The sequence below is a fragment of the Arachis ipaensis genome, chromosome B3 (genome assembly GCF_059453495.1).
Source record: "Arachis ipaensis isolate K30076 ecotype BB chromosome B3, ASM5945349v1, whole genome shotgun sequence".
Taxonomy (NCBI): Eukaryota; Viridiplantae; Streptophyta; class Magnoliopsida; order Fabales; family Fabaceae; genus Arachis; species Arachis ipaensis.
In genome coordinates this window covers 89,222,038-89,245,780 of record NC_142438.1, presented here as the reverse complement: position 1 = coordinate 89,245,780, position 23,743 = coordinate 89,222,038, and the positions used below count along the sequence as shown (strand labels likewise).

Sequence of the window (23,743 nt, the reverse complement as noted above, 5' to 3'; positions counted from 1 at the left end):
CACGCGTTCATAAGGGAGAAGGATGATGAGCGTCACACATAATCATCACCTTCATCACGTTCTTTGGTGCGAATGGATATCTTAGAAGCGAAATAAGATGAATTGAATAGAAAACAGAAGTACTTTGCATTAATCTTTGAGGAACAGCAGAGCTCCACACCTTAATCTATGGAGTGCAGAAACTCTACCGTTGAAAATACATAAGTGAAAGGTCCAGGCATGGCCGAGATGGCCAGCCCCCTTGATCTAAGAACAATGCGTTCAAAGATGATCCTAAGATCCTAAGATGATCAAAAGATGCCTAATACAATAGTAAAAGGTCCTATTTATAATAAACTAGCTACTAGGGTTTACATGAGTAAGTAATTGATGCATAAATCCACTTCTGGGGCCCACTTGGTGTGTGTTTGGGCTGAGCCTGAGTGTTGCACGTGCAGAGGCCATTTGTGGAGTTGAACGCTAGTTTCTGTGCCAGTTTGGGCGTTCAACTCTGGTTTTGGATCCTTTTCTGGCACTGGACGCCAGATTTGGGCAGAAGGCTGGCGTTGAACGCCAGTTTACGTCGTCAATTCTTGGCCAAAGTATGGACTATTATATATTGCTGGAAAGCCCTGGATGTCTACTTTCCAACGCAATTGGAAGCGCGCCATTTCGAGTTCTGTAGCTCCAGAAAATCCACTTTGAGTGCAGGGAGGTCAGAATCCAACAGCATCAGCAGTCCTTCTTCAACCTCTGAATCTGATTTTTGCTCAAGTCCCTCAATTTCAGCCAGAAAATACCTGAAATTACAGAAAAACACACAAACTCATAGTAAAGTCCAGAAATGTGAATTTAACATAAAAACTAATGAAAACATCCCTAAAAGTAACTAGATCCTACTAAAAACATACTAAAAACAATGTCAAAAAGCGTATAAATTATCCGCTCATCACAACACCAAACTTAAATTGTTGCTTGTCCCCAAGCAACTGAAAATCAAATAGGATAAAAAGAAGAGAATATACTATAAATTCCAAACTATCAATGAAACATAGCTGCAATCATATGAGCGGGACTTATAGCTTTTTGCCTCTTGAATAGTTTTGGCATCTCACTTTATCCATTGAGGTTCAGAATGATTGGCATCTATAGGAACTTCAGATTTCGAATAGTGTTATTGACTCTCCTAGTTCAGTATGATGATTCTTGAACACAACTTCTTCATGAGTCTTGGCCGTGGCCCTAAGCACTTTGTTTTCCAGTATTACCACCGGATACATAAATGCCACAGACACATAATTGGGTGAACCTTTTCAGATTGTGACTCAGCTTTGCTAAAGTTCCCAATTAGAGGTGTCTAGGGTTCTTAAGCACACTCTTCTTTTGCTTTGGACCTTGACTTTAACAGCTCAGTCTCAAGTTTTCACTTGACACCTACACGCCACAAGCACATGGATAGGGACAGCTTGGTTTAGCCGCTTAGACCAGGATTTTATTCCTTTAGGCCCTCCTATCCACTGATGCTCAAAGCCTTGGGATCCCTTTTTTATTTGCCCTTGCCTTTTGGTTTTAAGGGTTATTGGCTTTTTCTGCTTGCTTTTTCTTTTTCTTTATTATTATTTTTTTTTCTATTTTTTTTCGTCCCTTTTTTTTTTCTGCAAGCTTTGTTCTTTGCTGCTTTTTCTTGCTTCAAGAATCGTTTTTATGATTTTTCAGATTATCAAATAACATGTCTCCTAGTCATCATTCTTTCAAGAGCCAACATATTTAACATTCTTAAACAACAACTTCAAAAGACATATGCACTGTTCAAGCATACATTCAGAAAACAAGAAGCATTGTCACCACATCAATATAATTAAGCTAAGTTCAAGGATAAATTTGAAACTCATGTACTTCTTGTTCTTTTGAATTAAAACATTTTTCATTTAAGAGAGGTGATGGATTCATAGGACATTCATAACTTTAAGACAAAGTTACTAACTACTAATGATCATGTAATGAAGACACAAACATAGATAAGCACATAACATAGAAAACGAAAAACAGAGGAAATAAGAACAAGGAATGAATCCACCTTAGTGATGGTGGCGTTTCCTTCTTGAGGAACCAATGATGTCCTTGAGCTCTTCTATGTCTCTTCCTTGTCTTTGTTGCTCTTCCCTCATTGCTTTTTGATCTTCTCTTATTTCATGGAGCATGATGGAGTGCTCTTGATGTTCCACCCTTAGTTGTCCCATATTGGAACTCAATTCTTCTAGGGAGGTGTTGATGTGCTCCCAATAGTTTTGTGGAGAAAAGTGCATTTGAGGCATTTCCGGAATCTCATGGTGATGAGCTTCTTGCGCCTCTTGAGCTCCATGACTGGGCTCTCTTGCTTGCTCCATCTTTTTCTTAGTGATGGGCTTTTCCTCTTTAATGAGGATATCTCCCTCTATGTCAATCCCAGCTGAATTGCATAGGTGGCAAATGAGGTGAGGAAAGGCTAACCTTGCCATAGTGGAGGACTTGTCAGCCACCTTGTAGAGTTCTTGAGGTATAATCTCATGAACTTCCACCTCTTCTCCAATCATGATGCTATGGATCATGATGGCCCGGTCTATAGTAACTTCAGACCGGTTGCTAGTGGGAATGATTGAGCATTGAATAAACTCCAACCATCCTCTAGCAATAGGCTTGAGGTCCAATCTTCTTAGTTGAACCGGCTTGCCTTTGGAGTCAATCTTCCATTGAGCTCCTTCTACACATATGTCCATAAGGACTTGGTCCAACCTTTGATCAAAGTTGACTCTCCTTGTGTAGGGGCGTGCGTTCTCTTCCATGTATGGCAAGTTGAACGCCAACCTCACATTCTCCGGACTAAAATCTAAGTATTTCCCCCGAACCATTGTAACATAGTTCTTTGGATCCGGGTTCTTACTTTGATCATGGTTCTTGGTGATCCATGCATTGGCATAGAACTCTTGAACCATTAGGATGCCGACTTGTTGGATGGGATTTGTTAGAACTTCCCAACCTCTTCTTTGAATTTCATGTCGGATCTCCGGATACTCATTTCTTTTGAGTTTAAAAGGGACCTCAGGGATCACCTTCTTCTTGGCCACAACATCATAGAAGTGGTCTTGATGGGCTTTAGAGATGAATCTTTCCATCTCCCATGACTCGGATCTGGAAGCTTTTGTCTTCCCTTTCCCTCTTCTAGAGGATTCTCCAGTCTTAGGTGCCATCAATGGTAATGGAAAAACAAAAAAGCTATGCTTTTACCACACCAAACTTAGAATATTGCTCGCCCTCGAGCAATATACAAAAGAATAGAAGAAGAAGAAGAAGAAATATGGAGAGGGAGAGGGAGATGTGGTTTCGGCTAAGGAGAGTGTAGAGGGGTGTGTTGTGTGAATTTGATGAAGAATGGAGGTCTTTATATAGGGAATGGAGGGGGGTTAAGGTTCGGCCATATGGGTGGGTTTGGGTGGGAAATTGGTTTTGAATTTTGAAGGTAGGTGGAGTTTATGAGGTAGGTTTATTGGGAGGAGTGGGTGGATGTGAGTGGTGAAGAGGTGATGGGGAAGAGAGTTTGAGGTGATTGGTGAAGGGTTTTTGGGTAAGAGTGTTTATGGGGTTGTGTGAAAGAGAGTGGTGAGAAGAAGTGAGTGGAGGTAGGTGGGGATCCTGTGGGGTCCATAGATCCTGAGTGGATCCTGTGGGGTCCACAGATCCTGAGGTGTTCAAGGATTTACATCCCTGCACCCATTAGGCATGTAAAAATGCCTTTGTATCCAACTCTGGGAGTTCAGCGCCAGGTTGGTGGCCATTTTGGGCGTTCAACGCCCATCTGTGTGCCATTTCTGGCGTTCAGCGCCCAGAAGATGCCCATTTTGGGCGTTCAGCGCCAGAACCATGCTCTGTTCTGGCGCTGAACGCCAGACAGATGCTCCTCCAGGGTGTAATTTTTCTTCTGCTGTTTTTGATTCCGTTTTCAATTTTTATATTTATTTTGTGACTCCACATGATCATGAACCTAAGAAAACATGAAAAACAATAAAAATAAGAATTAGATAAACATTGGGTTGCCTCCCAACAAGCGCTTCTTTAATGTCAATAGCTTGACAGTGGGCTCTCATGGAGCCTCACAGATGTGCAGAGCTTTGTTGAGACTCTCCAACACCAAACTTAGAGTTTGGATATGGGAGTTCAACACCAAACTTAGAGTTTGGTTGTGGCCTCCCAACACCAAACTTAGAGTTTGACTGTGGGGGCTCTGGTTGACTCTGCTTGGAGAGAAGCTTTTTCTGCTTCCTCTCCATGGTTGCAGAGGGAGATCCTTGAGTTTTAAACACAAGGGAGTCCTCATTCCATTGAAGGAATATTTCACCTCTGTCAACATCAATCACAGCTCTTGCTGTGGCCAGGAAAGGTCTTCCTAGGATGATGGATTCATCCTCTTCCTTTCCAGTATCCAGGACTATGAAATCAGCAGGAATGTAAAGGCCTTCAACCTTTACTAATACATCTTCTACTTGTCCATAAGCCTATTTTCTTGAGCTGTCTGCCATCTCTAGTGAGATTTTAGCAGCTTGCACCCCATAGATTCCCAGTTTCTCTATTACAGAGAGAGGCATGAGGTTTATTCCTGAACCAAGGTCACACAGAGCCTTAAAGATCATGGTGCCTATGGTACAGGGTATTATGAACTTTCCAGGATCCTGTCTCTTCTGAGGCAATGTCAGTTGATCCAGATCACTTAGTTCATTGATGAACAAGGGAGGTTCAACTTCCCAAGTATCAATGCCAAATAATTTGGCATTCAGCTTCATGATTGCACCAAGAAACTTGGCAGTTTGCTCTTCAGTAACATCCTCATTCTCTTCTGAAGAGGAATACTCATCAGAGCTCATGAAGGGTATAAGGAGGTTCAATGGAATCTCTATGGTCTCTAGATGAGCCTCAGAGTCCTTTGGTTCCCCAGAGGGAAGCTCCTTATTGATCACTGGACGTCCCTGGAGGTATTCCTCCTTGGGATTCACGTCCTCTCCTCTCCTCACAGGTTCGGCCATGGCGCTTATGTCAATGGCCTTGCACTCTCCTTTTGGATTCTCTTCTGTATTGCTTGGGAGAGTACTAGGAGGGATTTCAGTGATCCTTTTACTCAGCTGGCCCACTTGTGCTTCCAGATTTCTAATGGAAGATCTTGTTTCATTCATGAAACTTACAGTGGCCTTAGATAGATCAGAGACTAGATTTGCTAAATTAGAAGCATTTTGTTCAGAGTTCTCTGTCTGTTGCTGAGTTGATGATGGAAAAGGCTTGCTATTGCTAAACCTGTTTCTTCCACCATTATTAAAGCCTTGTTGGGGCTTTTGATCCTTCCATGAGAAATTTGGATGATTTCTCCATGTTGAGTTATAGGTGTTTCCATAAGGTTCACCTAAGTAATTCACCTCTGCTATTGCAGGGTTCTCAGGATCATAGGCTTCTTCTTCAGAAGATGCCTCTTGAGTACTGTTGGATGCAGCTTGCATTCCATGCAGACTCTGAGAGATCATATTGACTTGCTGAGTCAATATTTTATTCTGAGCCAATATGGCATTCAGAGTATCAACTTCAAGAACTCCCTTCTTCATAGGCGTCCCATTATTCACAGGATTCCTTTCAGAAGTGTACATGAACTGGTTATTAGCAACCATGTCAATGAGTTCTTGAGCTTCTGCAGGCGTTTTCTTTAGGTGAATGGATCCACCTGCAGAAGTGTCTAGTGACATCTTTGATAGCTCAGATAAACCATCATAGAATATATCCAGGATGGTCCATTCTGAAAGCATGTCAGAAGGACACTTTTTGGTCAACTGTTTGTATCTTTCCCAAGCTTCATAGAGGGATTCACCTTCTTTCTGTCTGAAGGTTTGAACATCAGCTCTAAGCTTGCTCAGCTTTTGAGGAGGAAAGTACTTGGCTAAGAAAGCCATGACCAGCTTATCCCAAGAGTTCAGGCTGTCTTTGGGTTGATAATCCAACCATAATCTAGCTCTGTCTCTTACAGCAAAAGGGAAAAGCATGAGCCTGTAGACTTCAGGATCTACTCCATTAGTCTTAACAGTATCACATATCTGCATGAATTCAGTTAAGAACTGAAAAGGATCTTCAGATGGAAGTCCATGAAACTTGCAGTTCTGCTGCATCAGAGAAACTAATTGAGGTTTCAGCTCAAAGTTGTTTGCTCCAATGGCAGGAATGGAGATGCTTCTTCCATGTAAATTGGAATTAGGTGCAGTAAAGTCACCAAGCATCTTCCTTACATTATTATTATTTTCGGCTGCCATCTCCTTTTCCTGTTCGAAAATTTCTGAAAGGTTATCTCTGGATTGTTGTAATTTAGCTTCTCTTAATTTTTTCTTCAGAGTCTTTTCAGGTTCTGGATCAGCTTCAACAAGAATGCCTTTTTCTCTGTCCCTGCTCATAAGAAAGAGGAGAGAAAAAGAAAAGAAGAGGAATCCTCTATGTCACAGTAAAGAGGATCCTTATTGTTAGTAGAAGAAAAGAAGAAGAAATTCGAACACAGATAGAGGAGGGGGTTCGAATTTGGTGATGATGTGAGGAAGAGATGTTAGTAGATGAATAAATAAATAGAATAAGATGAGAGAGAAGGAGGGAATTTTCGAAAATTATTTTTGAAAAGGAGTTAGTGATTTTTGAAAATGGTTTTTGAAAAATGTTTAGTATTTTTTTTTTCGAAAATTTTTTTGAAATTAAAAATAAAAATAAGAATAATTAGTTAATAAAAAGAAATTTTTGAGAAAGAGAGAAGATATTTTCGAAAATTGAGAGAGAGAGTTAGTTAGGTGGTTTTGAAAAAGTTAAGAAACAAACAAAAAGTTAGTTAGTTAGTTGAAACAAATTTTGAAAAGATAAGAAGTTAGGAAGTTAGAAAAGATATTTTGAAAAGATATTTTTGAAAAAGATAAGATAAGAAGATATTTTTGAAAAGATATGATAGAAATTAGTTTTGAAAAAGATTTGATTTTTAAAATCTCAATTAATGACTTGATTCATAAGAAATCACAAGATATGATTCTAGAACTTAAAGTTTGAATCTTTCTTAACAAGCAAGTAACAAACTTCCAAGTTTTGAATCAAAACATTAATTGATTATGTTATTTTCGAAAATTTGTGAAAAAATTAAGAAAAAGATTTTTGAAAAATATTTTTGGAATTTTCGAAAATAACCAAAAATTTTGAAAAAGATTTAATTTTTGAAAAAGATTTTGAAAAAGATAAGATTTTCAAATTGAAAATTTGATTTGACTCATAAGAAACAACTTGATTTTAAAAAACTTGGTTTTAAAAATTTTTGAAAAAGTCAATCCAAATTTTCGAATTTGATGAGAGAAAAAGGGAAAGATATTTTTTTGATTTTTGAAATTTTTATGAAAAACATGAAAATTATGCAATGCATGAAATTTTTTTGATCAAAACAATGAATGCATGCAAGATTGCTATGAATGTCAAGATGAACACCAAGAACACTATGAATGTCAAGATGAACATCATAGACACATATTTTTGAAAAATTTGTAATGCAAAGAAAACATGCAAGACACCAAACTTAGAATTCTTTAATGCTTAGGCACTAAGAATTCAAGAATGCATATGATAAACATGAAAAGACACAAAACAAAAAATCATCAAGATCATACAAGAAGACTTACCAAGAACAACTTGAAGATCATGAAGAACACTATGAATGCATGATATTTTCGAAAAATGCTAGATGCATATGCAAGTAACACCAAACTTATGATATGACTCAAGACTCAAACAAGAAACAGAAAAATATTTTTGATTTTTATGATTTTCTAATTTTTTTTGGATTTTTTTTTGAAAACTATATGAAAAAGAGAAAATAAGGATTCCAAAATTTTTAATATGAATTCCAGGAATCTTGCATTCTTAGTCTAAAGCTTCAGTCCAGGAATTAGACATGGCTCACTAGCCAGCCAAGCTTTCAATGAAAGCTCCGGTCCAAAACACTAGACATGGCCAATGGCCAGCCAAGCTTCAGCAGGTGATTGAGGATCAGCAACAGGTTGATTAGCAACAACTAGCTTGCTCTTGATAACAAATTGCAAGCCTCAGTCCAAATAAATTTAGACATGGCTTTACAACCGGCCAGGCTTCACATGCTTCATGAATCACTAGAATTCATTCTTAAAAATTTTGAATAAAATTTTGAAAACATTTTTATTTTTTTCGAAAATAGATGAAAAATTTTTTTGAAAATATTTTTGAAAAATTTTTGAAAACAAAACGAAAAGAAAATTACCTAATCTGAGCAACAAGATGAACCGTCAGTTGTCCAAACTCAAACAATCCCCGGCAACGGCGCCAAAAACTTGGTGCACGAAATTGTGATGTCCAGGCTCAAACTATTCCTGGCACGTGAGCAACTTGGTACGCGTAATCGTGATTACACATTCATAATATGTCACAACTTCGATACAACTAACCAGCAAGTGCACTGGGTCGTCCAAGTAATACCTTACGTGAGTAAGGGTCGAATCCCACAGAGATTGTTGGTATGAAGCAAGCTATGGTCACCTTGTAAATCTCAGTCAGGCGGATATAAAACAGTTATGTGGTTTTCGAATATTAATTAATAAAAAGTAGAGATAGAGATACTTATGTAATTCATTGGTAGGAATTTCAGATAAGCGAATGGAGATGCTTTTCGTTCCTCTGAACCTCTGCTTTCCTGCTATCTTCATCCAATCAGTCTTACTCCTTTCCATGGCTGGCTTTATGTGATACATCACCACTGTCAACGGCTACTTTCGGTCATCTCACGGGAAAATGATCCAATGCCCTGTCACGGCACGGCTAATCGTCTGGAGGCATCATCCTTGCCAATGGCTTCATCTTATCCTCTCAGTGAATAATATGCTCATGCACCCTGTCACGGCACGGCTATTCATCTGTCGGTTCTCTATCATGCTGGAATAGGATTTACTATCCTTTTGCGTCTGTCACTAACGCCCTGCAATCGCGAGTTAGGAGCTCGTCACAGTCATTCAATCATTGAATCCTACTCGGAATACCACAGACAAGGTTTAGACTTTTCGGATTCTCTTGAATGCCGCCATCATTCTAGCTTACGCCACGAAGATTCTGGTTAGGAGATCTAAGAGATACTCATTCTAGCTTATTTCATGTAGAACAGAAGTGTTTGTCAGGCACGCGTTCATAAGGGAGAAGGATGATGAGCGTCACACATAATCATCACCTTCATCACGTTCTTTGGTGCGAATGGATATCTTAGAAGCGAAATAAGATGAATTGAATAGAAAACAGAAGTACTTTGCATTAATCTTTGAGGAACAGCAGAGCTCCACACCTTAATCTATGGAGTGCAGAAACTCTACCGTTGAAAATACATAAGTGAAAGGTCCAAGCATGGCCGAGATGGCCAGCCCCCTTGATCTAAGAACAATGCATTCAAAGATGATCCTAAGATCCTAAGATAATCAAAAGATGCCTAATACAATAGTAAAAGGTCCTATTTATAATAAACTAGCTACTAGGGTTTACATGAGTAAGTAATTGATGCATAAATCCACTTCCGGGGCCCACTTGGTGTGTGTTTGGGCTGAGCCTGAGTGTTGCACGTGCAGAGGCCATTTGTGGAGTTGAACGCTAGTTTCTGTGCCAGTTTGGGCGTTCAACTCTGGTTTTGGATCCTTTTCTGGCGCTGGACGCCAGATTTGGGCAGAAGGCTGGCGTTGAACGCCAGTTTACGTCGTCAATTCTTGGCCAAAGTATGGACTATTATATATTGCTGGAAAGCCCTGGATGTCTACCTTCCAACGCAATTGGAAGCGCGCCATTTCGAGTTCTGTAGCTCCAGAAAATCCACTTTGAGTGCAGGGAGGTCAGAATCCAACAGCATCAGCAGTCCTTCTTCAACCTCTGAATCTGATTTTTGCTCAAGTCCCTCAATTTCAGCCAGAAAATACCTGAAATTACAGAAAAACACACAAACTCATAGTAAAGTCTAGAAATATGAATTTAACATAAAAACTAATGAAAACATCCCTAAAAGTAACTAGATCCTACTAAAAACATACTAAAAACAATGTCAAAAAGCGTATAAATTATCCGCTCATCACTAGGCGCAGAAAGCCTTCAAGTAAGTTAAAGCAAGTGACAAGGCCCCAAGAGTGTTGATTGTTGGAATGAATTTCGGGGTCCCAAATCTTGCTTGTGCACCCGTCTTCAAGTTGATCATCATGATTCCATCCGGGTGGTTCAGCTTTAGAATTCTCACTGAAGCGTCCAAACAACTTCCTAGACCCATTCAATTGAGCTTTACACCAACCTTTGCGTTTAGACTTTAAGCTTCCAACCATAATGAACCTTGCAGGATAGTTCTTACCACTGACCATCTTCCTCTTACTCTTAATGCCACAAAGAGTTCTAAGTTGACCATCCGTCTCCAGTAGCCTATATTCAAGTGGAATTAGAAAGCTAAGGGATATGAATTTTACCCACTTGAATGTTGTGAAGGATGATGGCAACTTAGGGAGAGGTATTTTTAATGAAATTGCAAGTCCCACTCCCTTGTGCTTTTCTCTGATAATTACCACCTCTTTGCAAGCTTCTTCAATTTCAACATCTTCCTCTTGGTAGCTTTCTTCCAATTCAATCACCTCTTCATTGCTTTCCAAGGGCATGGGAGGTTGTGCTTCTTCTTCTTGAATCTCCATCTCTTTATCAACCTCTTCCAAGTCTTCAACTGTGATATGCCTTGGAGGTTGTACACCCTCCTCAGCATCAATTTCAAACGTCTTGAAAGGGGGTTCTATGACTGGACTTTCCCATGGAGGTTCTGCATCTCCTAAGTCTACAACCACTTTTTCCTCTGCAACTATTATGGCTTCCTCCACTTGTTCCAATACAAAGCCATGTTCCTCATTGTCCACCGAAGTTTCTAGTGTTTCCTTCATGCTTTGCTCTTCTTTTGATTCTCCACATGTAGCCATGGGAGTTCTTTGAGTGCTCAGATATTGGGAAGCTATTATATTTACTAACTTGCCGAAGGCGGCTGCGAAATTTTGCACACTCTTATTCATCCTTTCTTGCCTTTGAAGAATAACACGAAGTCTGTCATCCATTGGAGGTTGGGGTGGATGTGAGGATTCATTGGTTGGGAGAGAGGGTTCATAATAGGAAGGTGGTTCATCTTGATAATGATATGGAGATGGTGAATATTGAGGTGGTGCTTCATGAGAGTAGTTGTGTTGGAAAGGTGGTGGTTCTGTGTATGGTTCATTTGGCTCATAAGGTGGTTGGTATGGTGGATGTGGGTTAGGGTCATATGGAAGTGAATGGTGGAAAGGGGCTTGTGAGTATGGTGGTCCAAAGTCATGTTGAGAAAAGGGTTCATAGGCATATGGTGGTGGTTGTTGATAGTCCATTAGAGGTGGTTGTTGCCATGAGGGTTGATCAAATCCTTGTGGCTTCTCCCATCTTTGATTGTTCCAACCTTGATGCCTATTCTCATTGTAATTTCTTCTTCCTGCAATATAATTGTAACCAGACTCATAGCCAAAGGGGTGAGAGTTCATAGTAGCAAATAAAAATTAAAAACAAAATAAAAACAAATTTAAATTAAAAGGTTATTTAAATTTTTGAATTTGAAAATTAAATTTTGAAATTTGAATTTTGAAAATTTTTAAATTTGAATTTTGAAATTTGATTTTTGAAATAAGATAAGATAAGATAAAAATTTTAAAATAAAAACCAATAACATCTTAACTTAAGAAAAAGAAAAAATAAAAACGAAAATAAGAACAAATAAACAAGCAAAAATAAAATATTTACAATAACCAACAATAAGGCACACGTTTGCAATTCTCCGGCAACGGCGCCATTTTGATGAGAGGAACTTTTGCGTGGTCTAGAAATTTGCGGATAAATCCTCGTTGCAAGTATAGTTTCTAAACCTTCAAAAGTCCTTTCATACAAACGTTTTGGTTGTCACAAGTAACAAACCCCTTTGAAATTGATAACCGAGTATTTAAACCTCGGGTCGTCTTCTCAAGGAATTGCAGGGAAGTATGTTCTTATTATTGGTTATGGAGATTGTAAATTCGAGGTTTCAAGAATGAGGAACAAATATGACAAATAATTTAAATGGCAATTAAAAATAAATAAATACTGCAAAGCAAACTTTTGGGCAAAGTATGAGAAATTGAAAGTCCAGACTTAGTTATCCTTATCAATAACAATGAAAGTTGAATCTTAATTCCACTTAGTTGACCTTTACTAAAGCAAAGGAAAGTCAAGGGATAAATTGGTTTGATCTTCGAATCCTATTTATTTCCTAAGAAAAGATTGGGATTATTGAAGTTTAACTCAATTGGCAAGATAACAATTATCAATTATGCTGTTGAATTGGATAACTCCTGAGTTACTGATTTCTTAACCAAAACCAAAAGGGAAAAGTAAATCTACTGGAATAAGAATGCCTTCAGATGGGAAGCAATAATCATGTAAATAAAAGAAAGCAATATTAAACTGAAATACCTCAAATTGCATTCACAAAAGAACTTAAATCTGACATGGACTTTCATAAATTAAATTAGGAAAAATAAAAAGAACATTGAACCTGGGATTGAGAGTCACTCCTAAAACTGAGAGAAGTCCTAAATCCTAATCCTAAGAGAGAAGAGAGAACCTCTCTCTCTAAAAACTACATCTACTCCTAAAATTGTGAATGTGAAAGCCTATTCATGTATGAATGTATTCCCCCACTTTATAGCGTCTAATCTGTGTTTTCTGGGTCGAGAACTGGGTCAGAAACAGCCCAGAATTCGCTGGTTGCGAATTCAAACACGCTGATTTTTGCCACTGCGATGCGGCCGCATGGGTGACGCGTTCGCATCACTTAGAATCAGAGAAACTATGGTATATTATATATAAAATCGAAGCCCCGGACGTTAGCTTTCCAACGCAACTAGAACCGCATCGTTTGGACCTTCGTAGCTAAAGTTATAGCTGTTTGAGTGTGAAGAGGTCAGGTTGGATAGCTTGGCAATTTCTCCAACTTATTGTATTCCTTCCACTTTTGCATGCTTCCTTTCTATCCTCTGAGCCATTCATGCCCTGTAATCTCTGAGATCACTTAACACACATATCAAGGCATGGTAATAGGAGAGGATTAAACATAGGGAACTTAATGGTAAAGAAGCATGTTTTCAATCAAAGCACATAATTAGGAAGGCAAATGTAAAACCATGCAAATAGTATGAATAAGTGGGTGAAGAGTTGATAAAATTCACTCAATTGAGCACAAGATAAACCATAAAATAGTGGTTTATCACTTTACTAAGCCCCCAAACATCAATTCTAAGTTTGCTGATGGGCAGCCATTAACAAGCACTGAAAACAAAGGTACTCGGAAGAAAGTACCTAAAGGCTGGAGGTACAAGAAAGTCCCCACTAAAGACCTCTCACTTGGCATGAGAGTTGTCTTCACCAAAAAGCCAGTCATACCACATACAGTGAGTCGTGTCCTGTCTTTAGAGCATGTGGAGCTCATTCATGAAAAGACAGGAAGAAAATTCACTGTAAGGGGTGAAATTCTGAGCCCATACTCACCTCCGTAAGGAGCTAACCGTCAAGCTAATGACGTTAAAAAAGTGCTTGTTGGGAGGCAACCCAACCTTAATTAATTATTGTTATTTTCTTTCATTTTGTTTTTTTTTCAAGTTATTTTAGGTTCATGATCATGTGCAGCAGTCAGAACAGAGACAGAACTGTTAAGTAGTGGAAACAGAACACTCTGGATGGAGTGTTGTTGAAGTTGAACGCCAGCCCGGGAGCAGACCCTGGGCGTTCAACGCTCACAATGGGCAGCATAGCTGGCGTTGAACGCCAGCTAGGGAGTAGACCCTGGGCGTTCAAACGCCAGTACAGAGGGTAGAAAATCTGAATTTCCTAGCCTCTCAGGACTAGTGGGTCCCACAACATCTTTACCTACCCCACTTTTTCTTTCTCTCTTTCACACTTTCCCATACACACTTCCCTATAAACCCTAGCCGAATCATATCCATATCAATTCTCCAAAACCATCATAACTCCCACCAATCCCTACCCACTTCAAAATCAAATTTCCCTTCCAATTACCCACCAATGGCCGAACCCAACCCTACCCCCACCTATAAATACCCCTTCTTCATCACCCTTCATACACACACCTCTTATACACTCTCAAAACCCATTTGGCCGAGCTCTCTCTCCCTCCCTCTATTTCCTTCTATTTTCTTCTTCTTCTACTCCATTCTTCTCTTTTCTTTATTTTTGCTCGAGGACGAGCAATGCTTTTAACTTTAGTGTGGGAAAAGTGTTGCTTTTTGCTTTCCATTACCACTTATGGCATCCAAGGTTGGAGAATCCTCGAGAAAGAGGAAAGGAAAGACAGTAGCTGCCACCTCTGAATCTTGGGAGATGGAGAGATTCATCACTAAAACCCACCAAGACCACTTCTATAAAGTAATGGCAGAGAAGAAAGTGATCTCTGAGGTCCCTTTCAAGCTCAAGAAGAATGAGTATCCGAAAATCCGAAGAGAGATCCGGAGAAGAGGTTGGGAAGTCCTAACCAATCCCATCCAAGAGGTTGAGATCTTAATGGTGCAAGAGTTCTATGCTAATGCATGGGTTACTAAAAACTATGACACTAGTGTGAACCCAAATCCAAAGAATTGGAGCACCATGGTCCGAGGGAGAATCTTAGAGTTCAGCCCAGAAAGTGTGAGATTGGCATTCAACTTGCCTCTGATGCAAGGAGACCCACATCCTTACACTAGAAGAGTCAACTTTGATCAGAGACTGGATCAAGTGCTCTCAGACATCTGTGTGGAAGGAGCACAGTGGAAAAGGGATTCCCAAGGCAAGCCCATTCAACTAAGAAGGCGTGACCTCAAGCCCATAGCTAGAAGATGGTTGGAATTCATCCAATGCTCTATCATTCCTATTAGCAATTGGTTAGAAGTGACCATTGACAAAGCCATCATGATCCGTTGCATCATGATTGGAAGTGAGGTGGAAGTACATGAGGTGATTCCTCAAGAATTGTACAAGATAACTGAGAAGCCTTCCACCAATACAAAGTTGGCATTTCCACACCTCGTCTGTCATCTATGCAATTCAGCTGAAATTGTCATAGAAGGAGATATCTCCATTGGGGAGGACAAGCCCATCACTAAGAAGAGGATGGAGCAAACAAGAGAGCATGCACAAGAGCCTGTGCAGCTGCTTCATCATGAGATCCCTGAGATACCTCAAGGGATGTATTTTCCTCCTTAAAGCTATTGGAATCAATGGCATACTTCTATAGGAGAATTGAGCTCCAACATGAATCAGTTGAGGATGGAGCATCAAGAGCATTTCACTATCCTCAATGAAATACGGGAAGACCAAAGATCCATTAGAGAAGATCAAAGGGCTATGAGGGAAGAACAACAAAGGCAAAGGAGTGACATTAAAGTGATCAAGCACCACATTGGATCCTCAAGGAGGAGCACTAGCCGCCACCATTAAAGGTGGATTCGTTCTCTTTATCTCTTTTTCTTTTGTATTTTTCTATTTTCTGTTATGTTGTATTGTTTGTTCTCTTGTTCTTGTTGCATGATCATTTGCATTTATGTCTTAAGGCTATAAAATGTTTCATATATCTCTCACCTTGCTTAAAAAAAAAATTTAATTGAAAGGAATTAAGAGATACATGAACTTCAAGTTTATAATAAGAGTAGTTCAATTATTTTAATGTGGTGGCATTGCTTTTGTTTTCTGAATGTATGAATAAACAGTGCATATTTGAAGTTAGAATTTTAGAATGTTGACTCTTGAAAGAATGATGAAAAAGGAAAAGTATTATTGGTAATCTGAAAAAAAAAATTAATTCTTGAAGTAAGAAAAAGCAGCAAAAAGAAAAAGAAAAAGCATATTGCAAAAGAAAAAAATAATATATGCGTGCAAAAAAAAGAGAGAAAAAAAGAAAAAATAATGGCAAAAAAAATGAAAAAAATAAAAAGCAGAAAAAGCTAATAGCTCTTTAAACTAAAAGGCAAGAGCAAAAAGCCAGTAACCCTTTAAACCAAAAGATGAGGGTAAAAGAATCTAAGGCTTTGAGCATTAGTGATTAGGAGGGCCTACAAGAAATAAAATTCTGGCCTAAGCGGCTCAACCAAGCTGTCCCTAACCATGTGCTTGTGGTGTGAAGGTGTCAAGTGAAAAGTTTGAGACTGAGCAGTTAAAGTCGTGGTCCAAAGCAAACAGAGTGTGATTAAGAACTCTGGACACCTCTATCTAGGGATTCTAACAAAGCTTAATCACAATCCGAAAGGGTTCACCTAGTTAAAGTGTCTGTGGCATTTATGTATCCGGTGGTAATACTGGAAAATAAAGTGCTTAGGGTTACGGCCAAGACTCTAAAAGATGTGTTCAAGAATAAAAAAGAACTGAACTAGGAGAGTCAATAATATCATCTGGATTCTAAGTTCCTAAAGAGACCAACATTTTTGAGTTTCAATGGATAGTGAGATGCCAAAACTATTCAGAAGCAAAAAGCTACTAAGTCCCGCTCATCTAATTGAAACTGAGCTTCATTAGAAACTCTGAGATTTATTGTATCTAAATCTTCTTTTTATCCTACTGTGTTTTCAGTTGCTTAGGGACAAGCAACAGTTTAAGTTTGGTGTTGTGATGAGCGGATATTTTATACGCTTTTTGGCATCATTTTTATATAGCTTTTAGCATGTTTTGTTTAGTTTTCATTAAGTTTTCATAGGTTTTAGTGTTAAATTCACATTTTTTGGATTCTACTTTGAGTTTGCACGTTTTTATGCAATTTTAGATAATTTCTGGCTGAAATTGAGGAACTGGAGTAAAAGTCTGATTCAGAGACAGAGAAAGCACTGCAGATGCTGTCCGGATCTGACCTCCTTGCACTCGGAAGAGCTTTTCTGGAGCTTTAGAAGTCCAAATGGAGCGTTCTTAATGGCCGTGGAAAGATGACTTCCAGAGCTTTTCAACAATGTTTAATAGTCCATACTTTGCTTTAGATTAGAAAGCCCAAAACTGGCGTCTAACGCCAGCCTCCTGCCCCCTTTCAGGCGTCCAGCGCCCAAGGAGAAGAGACCAGCGTCCAAACGCCTAGAGAGGACCCCCTAGCCAGCGTTCAACGCCCTAGAGGCCTCCTAGCATGTGGATCTCATCAAAGCTTAGCCCAAACGTTCACCAAGTGGGCCCCAGAGGTGGATTTTAACACTAAAAAGACTATTTTACCCTTATTAGTCATTAGTTTAATATTTAAGGGAGAAGATCACACTTGTTTAGGATCTTTTCTAGCATATTTCGAATTCCATCATTGTATTTCCTATCAGTATGAGTTTCTAAACCTCCTAGGTTGAAGGGAGGAGCTCTGCTGAGTTCTATGAATTAATAAAAGTATTACTGTTTCTCTTCAATCTGTGTTTGATTTAATTCTAAGATGTATATTCGTTCTTCAACATGATGGATAGGATGATCCGTGACAATCAGCTCCGTTCTTCATACTAAGACCGCGTGCTTGAGAACCACCCGTGTCTACTTGGGTTCGTGTGAATACATGACTGGAAAGCGTCGAACCGCCAGCTTGATTATACATCTCTCAGACGACTAATCCACGACTTTGTTGGGGACTTCTCGAGACACCAGTTTAGCCGAGGTATGGGGAGAATAGGGTCTCTGTGGTAGAGGCTAGAACCCAAAGGAGCAGCATTCTCTGATTCGGAAGATTCGACCTTGTTTGTGGCTGATAAACCCCAATTTTGTGGTTTATCTTGTGCTTAATTTAGGGGATTTTATCAACTTTTCCTACATTTATTCACTAAAATAGTATGGTTTTCTAAATTCTCCTTAAATTGTGCTTTAGAGTGAAAACATGCTTTTTAGACCCAAAAATTGATAAATTTAATTCACTTTAATTCCATTCGATACCTTGATATGTTTGTTAAGTGATTTCAGGATTAGAAGGCAAAGATTGGATTGAAGGAATGAAGAAAAAGCATGTAAAAATGGAGAACTCATGAAGAAATGAAGGAATTGCGAAGTTGTCAATCCTGACCTCTTCATACTAAAATGATCATAACTTGAGCTACAGAGGTCCAAATGAGGCGGTTTTAGTTGCGTTGGAAAGCTAACATCTGGGGCTTCAAAATAATATGCATTTTGTCATATTTGCCTTGCCCTTAGGCGACGCACATGCGTTGCCCATGTGTGCGCATCGCAGGATCAGCGTGAGCCATTTTTAGCAACTCGTGGCTAGCAATTTCTAGCTCATTTTGGGCCCAATCCAACTCATTTCTGATGCTATTGAACCCAGGAATTGAAGGGGAATGAATCAAGTAGTGATAGTTTTTAATTTTTCATTATGTTTTAGGTTAGGATTCTAGAGAGAGAAGCTCCCTCTTCTCTCTAGAATTAGGTTAGATTAGATTTAAATTTCTTCTTAGATCTATATTTTAATTCTTGTTTTCATCTACTTTTCCTTTCAATTTCTTGTTGCTACATCTTTGTTCTTTTAGTTCTTCTTGTTAATTTCTTCTATTTTGCTACCTTCATATCTATGAGCACTTTGTTGATTTTAATTTCTTTTAATACAATTTCATGTTTTATGTTCCTTTATTGTTTAATTGCTTTGTTAGTGTTATTTCCTTGCATTTGGTAGTGTTAGATTTTATATTTCTTGTCATTTTATTGTGCTTCCCTTTTATGCCTTCCAAATGTTTGATAAAATGCTTGGTTAGATTTTAGAGTAGATTTTTCTCCTCTTGGCTTGAGTTGAGTAATTGGAGACTCTTGAGTTATCAAACTCTTTTGTTGATTGATAATTGGAAGTTGCTAGTTGATTTGAATGCCACTAAAGCTAGTCTTTTCTTAGGATTTGACTAGGACTTGTGGACTCAAGTTGATTATATCCACTTGACTTACCTTCATAGTTAGAGGTTAACTAAGTGGAGCAATGGACAATTCTTGTCACAATTGATGATGATAATGAGGATAGGACTTATAATTCTCATTCCTTTCCAAGAGCTTTCTTAGTATTTAGCTTATTTCTTTTGCTATTTACATTTCTTTCCCCTTATTATAAAAACCTCAAAACATTCCTTCATAGTCAATAATAAAGTACTTCATTGTAATTCCTAGGGAGAATGACCCGTGATTAATACTCTCGGTTATTTTATTAGGAATTGAACTAGTGACAACCATATTAAATTTGATGTGAGGATTCATTGTTGGTTTAGAACTATACTTGCAACGAGAATTTATTGTGAAATTCTATACCGACAAAAATCCCCCATCAGTGGCATTTTGAGTAGGATCATTAAGGAGAATGGACTGTCGAAACTTCACCCTCAATCAGACTGGATGCGCACTAACCCTGGTGTTCAGCTCTGGAGGAGTATTGGCGGCTACTCAAACCAGCGTCAATCACATACAGCCTGTCATTCATTCACATTTGAAGAAGACATTAATACCAGAGTTAATCCAGAAGGACAAAGCATCTCCAAGTCTTAACCACCTTCTTATCATAGTTTACATGACTTCTGAGTTTTGATTATGCTTTTTCTTTATTTACCTTTAAACAATCAAACTGCATTTAAACAAATCCAACAACTCTTCTATCCGCCTGACTAAGACCTGCAAGATAACCATAGCTTGCTTCAAACCACAATCCTCGTGGAATCGACCCTGACTCGCTCAGGTATTACTTGGATGACCCAGTGCACTTGCTGGTTCAGTTGTACGAAGCGTGGAGATTCGTGCACCACTCTGCAATGGGTGTTTTTGTCCATGGTTAGCTACCAGGATGTGTCGAGTTAGCTATATAACTGACAGATGATATCATCATCCATAGGACAGGCTTGCATCATATGCATTTGTGTGTCTTGTTTGATTTTGCATTAATTGGACTTGCCTATGTGATTATTATGCTTACTCACTAAACTTGCTACCTGTTGTAATTATATTCTACTTGTGTTTGCTTTGTCTGTATTTTGGTTGTCTGTGCTTTGGAGTTAGGCAGGAACGGAGGAAGGCGTGAAGCTAAGGAATCAAGTTTGGTTGAGTTAGAATTTTTGAACCCTTAACTACCCCACTTTGTTTATGGCTTATTTATGGTTGTAAAGAATAGTTTTAAGTTTGAATCCTTGTCGAAAGTTTTAGGATTGCCTTCGGCTTTCCTGGGATCTTATATGTTAGTTATGTGGGCATTGTTACCATGCTGAGAACCTCTGGTTCTCATACCATATATATGTTGTTATTTTCAGATGAAGGTCGAGAGGCACCTCAGTAAGCGTCTGGAGTTCATCCTGCAAGCGAAGTGTTATATTTGGGACTCTGTGTTTTGAGCTTACATTTAGTATTCTATACTTAGATTCTCTTCTGTATGTTTAATTGTACTTTGTCCCTCTTAGAGGTCGATGTGGAGAAACAGGTTATTGTTTTGTCTGTCTTGGGTTATGTATATTTATGCAAATATTCTTCGGCCAACCTTGGCTTCGCAGATTGAGCCTGGAGCTTGAATATTTTGTATCTTTTAACACTTTCTTTTTATTATTCATATATATATATATATATATTACATTTTTTTTACGCAAGTTTTCCGTTTACGTGAGCGTTGCGCCCTTTGTTTTAAATTTTCCTTCAAAGGCTCCTTGTTATAAAATTTCTTCCAACTATTACTATGTATATATTTTATTTTTTAAAAGTCGTAATACCTCACCACCTATGCTTTACAACTCGAGCGTAGGGTTCTGTGTGGTAAGGGTGTTACAGGGTGGGGTCGGATTTTATATAATATATATATAATAATTAATAAAATTATTAATAATATTGTATCATTTTTAAGTTTTACTTTAATTTATATTATGTATTTGATGATAGTTATGTAAATTATGAAATTTAATTTTATTTGTTGTATTTTAACAGTTATAGGGGCCGATAGGGGCAGGGTGGGTACTCGCGGAGACGGATTAGGATTCAATTTTTTAGTATCCACATATAAGAACGGGGCGAGTTCTATGCGTATTATTATAGGGCGGGACGAGATCGGGTAGGGCAAAAATCCATCATTTCCTGCCCTATTGCCACCCCTAGAGGAATTTTATACATAAGGCGAGATTCAAATTTTTTAACATTTGCTTAAAGGAGCTAGTGAGCTAACCACTACATCAACTTAAGTTGGTTTGTTTTTGAAACATTTTGAGATAAGCAATGGTACATGTCCAGTAAATATTATCATTTTTGGCAAGCACTTAGCTAGTAATAATTTGCACCTATATTTTCAAATATTTTGCACACAAAAAGTATATAATTTACATATATATATTTATTAGAATTTTGAACATATGAACCAATACTGTTTGTACCCATAAATCAATTTATATCCACGTTTTTAAGAATTTACACACATAAATTAGTAAAATGATAATTTAGAATTTTGGGTTGGCCAAAATGATGGCCAAAATACTAAAAGTTGTTGGCTTCCAAGAGTTATTTTTGAGATATCAACTTGCCTCTCAAAGTTTTTTGAGACCAATATTCGACCTAGATCCACCACAATATAATAGAATTTTTTTCAGAAATAAAATAACAAAAATAATTATTTTTCTATCCCTGATTTTTTAACTTTAATTTTTCAAATACGTTTTTTTTCTTTGGATTTAGGGCGAGTTAGCCACATTCCCCGGCAAACTCTTTATTTTTTATAGAGTTCACCTAACCCGTCGGCGAACTCTATAAAAATTATAGAGTTCGCCTAACCCCTGGTGAACTTCACTTCAATTTTTTTTCAAAATCCACGAAACATTTTTAAGCCATTATCATCGTCTTTAAAAGTACATAGGAGTATACAAAAATACACAGACAACAACTACGAATTCTTCAACATTGTTGGTGGAAATGGAAACCATTATTATACCTAGATACACAGAAATAAGTCATATTTAACAAGCATTTTTTCTCATTATAAATTTAAAAAAACCATTATTTCTCCAATAAAAATATAACTTATTCTTGTGTACTCTTGTGTACTCTTATATACTCTGGAGACGATGATAATTGTTACCATTGTCTGTTGTGAAGCTTAAGAATTTGAGTTAGCTATTTTTTTTTTGAATTTTGAAGTGAAGTTCACCGGGGTGAGACGAACTCTATAAAAAATATAGAGTTCGCCGGGGGTGCGGCGAACTTGTTCTAGATAAAAAATAAATCGTATTTGAAAAATTAAAGTTAAAAAATAGAGTTTTGGAAAATAATACATTTTTTTATTTCAGTGAAAAATCCTATATATATATATATATATATATATATATATATATATATATATATTTTGTTAAGTCAATGTAAGGCTAATCCTAAAGCATGTTCAAACATCCTACATTTATTGAATTCTTATGAAAGCATCAGTGGCCAGAGGGTAAATCTTAATAAATCTGCTGTATTATTTAGCCACAACACTCCTCCATTACTCGTACACTACTGACTAACTCTATGAATATTAATCATATTGGGCCCAGGATAGATACCTTGATTTTCCTTCTACAGTCTCTAAATCTAAAAGGCTTCTTTTAGTATGATCAAAGAGAAGGTTCAAAAAAGAATCCAAGGGTGGGAGCGCAATCTTCTATCATCGGGTGGTAGACAGATATTGCCTAAAGTAGTGAGAAAAGCTAGTCCTATTTATACATTGTTTTGCTTCAAGTTGTCTGATAGTTTAATTTCAGAAATTTACTCTCTACTTTCTCAGTTCTGGTGGGGACAAACAGGTTCTAAAAGGCGTATGACTTGGATTATCTGGGACACTATGACTCACCCATGAAGAGAAGGAGGCCTTAGATTTAAAGGTCTCAAAATAAAAAACCTAGCAATTTTAGGAAAACAGTTTTGGCGATTCGTAATACAGGCTACTTCCCTATTATCCAAAATCTTAAGAGGTAAATACTTTAGCAATGGTAATGCTATAACTGCAGAAATTGGAGTCTTACCTTCTTGGGGATGGAGGAGCATATTGGAAGGCCAAAAGATTGTTGAAAAAGGTCTTAACTGGGCTGTGGGTACTGGAGAAAATATCTGAACCTTTGAGGATCCTTGGCTGCCTCCTCCATATTCTTTAATGATTTCTGACATGCCAAACAGACAGGCTATTTCTGAGTTGGTTCAAAGAGTTAAAGACCTAATTACTGAAAATAGGAATTGGAATAAGAATCTCATTCAAGAATTATTTCTCCAAGATGTTGCAGACAAGATTTTGTCAGTTAAAATTCAGCAAAGTAGCGATAAATTGCAATGAGATTTGAACAAATCCAAGTAATATGATATAGCTTCAGGTTCTAGAATTGGCTATGTATTTCACCATCCATCTCCAAAGCTTTGCCCTAATTATATGCAGCAGAAAAAGCCGTGGATTGATCTATGGAAGTTGAACTTGCCTCACAAAATTAAGCTATTTATCTGGAAAGCTCTCCATGGTCGGCTTCCGGTGCTTGCTCAGATTCACCACCGCATCCCATCTATATCGCCAATATGCCCCTGCTGCCATGAAGCAATAGAAACCATCACTCATTGTTTGATCGATTGCTCTAGAATCAAAGAAGTATGGTCTGCGCGTTATCTTCGTGACTGTCTTCCCCCTCAAAGCCGTAACGACTTTTGGACATGGTGGACTGCA

At 38.0% G+C, this 23,743-nt stretch overlaps 1 non-coding gene across 1 annotated transcript; it reads left to right on the top strand.

The window, feature by feature from the left end:
* Positions 1-5,792: 5,792 nt before the first annotated feature.
* On the top strand, positions 5,793-5,900 carry LOC148571515 (small nucleolar RNA R71). Its single transcript, XR_015908160.1, has one exon. It is a non-coding gene; the product is annotated as a small nucleolar RNA R71 (small nucleolar RNA).
* Positions 5,901-23,743: the final 17,843 nt, after the last annotated feature.